The sequence below is a fragment of the Pinus tabuliformis genome, chromosome 8 (genome assembly GCF_031772625.1).
Source record: "Pinus tabuliformis cultivar Carrire ecotype Pingquan chromosome 8, CPIR1, whole genome shotgun sequence".
Classification (NCBI taxonomy): domain Eukaryota; kingdom Viridiplantae; phylum Streptophyta; class Pinopsida; order Pinales; family Pinaceae; genus Pinus; species Pinus tabuliformis.
The window spans coordinates 62,595,031-62,598,784 of record NC_142294.1 but is presented as its reverse complement, the minus strand read 5'-3'; the positions used below and the strand labels follow the sequence as shown (position 1 = coordinate 62,598,784).

General features: G+C 37.3%; 1 pseudogene; it reads left to right on the top strand.

Annotated features, from left to right (window-relative positions):
* The first annotated feature begins 622 nt into the window (after positions 1-622).
* Positions 623-2,394, top strand: LOC149234157 (AAA-ATPase At4g30250 pseudogene; annotated as a pseudogene).
* The last annotated feature ends 1,360 nt before the right edge of the window (positions 2,395-3,754 follow it).

The window sequence follows — 3,754 nt, the reverse complement described above, 5'->3', positions numbered from 1 at the left end:
CATGTTATGTATAATATTTTAATGTGAAATATATAAATAAATATATATATATATCAATTAAATAAAATTACGGTTAAAACATTTGTTTGGCGTTATATTTTATATAATTTAAAGAAATCGCACATAAAAACAATTGCTCTGTCTTAACTGATATTAAATCTGTATTTAAAATAAATTTATACATATTAAATTTATATTTAAAATAAATCTATACTGATTTTACTGGATTTGAAAACCACATCTTTAATAATTATGCTAATACAAATATAATAGCATTTTATATAAGCATGCGTAGGTGAAGCACATGTATTGAAGAGTGACCATTAGATTCTCCTTTGATAATAGCTGAACAGTATAAGTCATATGTACACTATTTTTGAAAGGGAAAAATGTGTATCTTTTGATTGGTTAATAATAAAGTTTTTTTTGACAAAATATAATAGTATTTCAAAATTTGGCCAAATTTCTTTGGGAAAATAATTAGTAGTTTTCAATAATTTTATCATGTACCTACGCCGACAAAACTCTTTACCCACCAAATTTGTCTTCATTCTCTTTTTTCAAGGCAGCTGTGGTAAAGGGATCCTTCCTACCCTTCCTGTACATTTCTCTTCCCCTTCGAGGAAGTAACCCTACTTAAGTTTAACCTGCATTTCTTTTTCCCCTCCAAGAAGTAATCCTTATTTTTGTGCATTTCTGCGTTCCTTTGTGAAGGTTTACAATGATGCAAAATGGAATTCGACAAATATGGTCGCTGGTAGGCTTCTTCACTCTCTTCTGCAACCTCCTCCCTCCACAATTCCGAGAATTGTTGAATCAGTGGTTGAATCAATGGTGGTCCTACGTTGGGAATCGTTTCGATCCCTATTACTATCTCGACATTCCAGAGTTTAAGGGAAGTCGTGGAGGCAATTCCAATGAGGTGTTTAACGACCTCGAGCTCTATTTGTGTGAGCTCGACGCCATTGGCAGCGCCCCAAAACTGACTGTATTTCGCTCCAAGAACTCGAGCAGTACGGAGTTCGGTCCCGCTTCTGGTGAGGCGGTGGTCGATTCCTTCCAGGGAGCCACTGTTTGGTGGTCTCACCACATTCAATGTCTTGGCAAGAACGACGATCTGGTAGAGAAGCGTAGGTTTAGCCTAAAGGTAGCCAAACCAAGCAAATCCTTTTTATCAGCATATTTTGTTCACATTGCAAATAGAGCAGCTGAATTGAAGAGATTGAAGAGCAGCAAAACCCTCTATACCAATAATGGTGGATGGAGAGGGGTTTTGTTCAAGCATCCTTCCTCTTTCGATTCTCTGGCCCTGGATCCTGCGATGAAGGAGAAGATCATAAGGGACCTGGACCGCTTCAGGCAAGGAAAAGAGTTTCACAGCAGAGTCGGCCGTCCCTGGAAACGAGGATACCTTCTTTACGGTCCTCCTGGAACTGGGAAATCCAGTCTGGTTGCGGCCATCGCTAATTATATGAAGTACGATGTCTATGACCTGGAGCTCACAAAGGTTTATGACAACTCTGAACTTCGCACGCTGCTCATAAAAACAACCAACAAATCGATTATTGTTATCGAGGATATCGACTGTTCGCTGGACTTGACCAACAGGGTTTCCAAGCCTTCGAAGCTCGATGATGGAAAAAGAAACGCAGTGGTAATGGATGATCCTGAAGAGAGAAGCGGAAGCCGACTTACTCTTTCGGGTATTCTGAATTTTACGGACGGGCTGTGGTCGTGCTGCGGAGAGGAACGGATAATTATCTTCACAACGAACCACAGGGATAGGCTCGACCCTGCACTGTTGAGATGCGGCAGGATGGATATGCACATACACCTCTCCTTCTGTGCTTTCCCTGCATTCAAATGTCTTGCTTTCAATTACTTGCAGATTGAAGATCATCCTCTCTTTTCCGCAGTGGAGGAGAGTATGCGCAGAGGAGCCGAAATGACTCCCGCAGACATCTCTGAAATTCTGATGCATCACGTGGACGATCCTCTCAGAGCTTTGAATGCAGTTATTTCAGCACTCAATGAAAAGGAACCATCTGCAATATCAGACTGTCTTGAACTACATGAAGCAGTTGAAGAAAGAATTGGCACTGAAGAAGAGGGTATCAGATTTCGGGGAAGGAGAGTCGGACAGGAAACCCCAAAGGCTGGTGAACTTACTAATGGCTGTAACTGAAATCTTTCTGAATATCTAGTATAGCCTACAATATAGAATAATGGAGTCATTTATGTGGAGCCTGTGCTGACACAGATCCAACTGATCATGCATCCATCCTTATTGTCCACGCTTGCGCGGGTTTTGTGGTTTCAGATGTGAGTACAACATTATGGATTCGACCTCGGTTTGGATTTTAATTACATATATGAATATCTCTGTTTTGATCATGTTTATATTCAAATCTGGTGTGGGAAGCATCTGTTACATTGATTCTATTTCTAATTTTATAGAAAGTATCTAGATCTTCATCTTAGCATATTTCCTACACGGAGGGTAGTTTGAAAATATGGGGATGTTATTATTAGTTGAGTAAACTTACCAATATTAATTTTTCTCTTTACATAACATTCTTCCATCAATTTTTTTATGTTTAAGTCTAATGTGTCTGAAAATACAAAATAAATAATCAAATTTAATATATAATTTTATAAACTCCCCTTACAATCTAGAAAACTAAAATATAATTGATACGGAAAAACATATAACCTACATTTATTGATATAATCAATAACAATTTTCTAAATTTTTTCAAGTATTTAATTTCATGAAATATATAAAACTTATTTTTCTTATTTAGTTTGTAAAGTTATTAAACTTATTTTTCTTATTTAGTTTGTAAAGTTATTAATGTTGGAAATTTCCGTTTATTTCAAACACACAACAAACAAATATAACAGAGAACAACGCTCTGGTTTTATCCAGGATCTTAATCATATAAAATAATAATAAAACTGTTACAGAATTGTCTTCCTCAACTCAGAGGGATTTACAACAGGAACTTCAGTTCCAGAACCTGATTCCAATATCTCAGAAAATTATTTCTCCAGCACTGTTGTGCGTTGCAGAGAAGAAAGAACACTTCTTGCTAATACTCTCTACTCTCTCTACACGTCTCTACTCTTGCATTCTTTTTTATATCGAACAACACAAAAATATCTTTTACAATACGTGTTGCTTTTGCATACTTCCGTGAAAATAAAAAATAATAAAATTTAAGTTTTCACCTACATTTACCAACCCTAGTAAATATCATTTATTACACGCCTCAAAATATCTTGCTGGAATTTAATGCATGGCTTATCACACCATCGCATCGCAACAAGAGAAAGGATGTGCCACCGCCTCTATAACCTTTAAGTCATGCGATTTGCGATCTGCGATCGCATCGCAAATATCGCATCGCAGATAATCAAAGGACACGGTGAAGGTTGACAAGAAGGGAAGTGCGATATGCGATCTGCGATCGCATCGCAGAGGAAAAATCTGCAAGTTGAAATTACCATTCCAACACTCCCCTTTAATTTTAACTGCTGGGTTTTTTCTGCATACCCAGGCATTTCCTGAAATGATCAAAGCTTTTCTTTGCCAATGGTTTTGTCAGGATGTCAGCTAGCTGATCCTCTGTTCTGCAGTGCTGCAAAACAATCTCACCATTGTTAACCAATTCACGTATGAAGTGAAATTTGGTGTCTATATGCTTTGTTCTTTTATGAAAAACAGAATTTTTAGACAATGCTATTGCTGAGC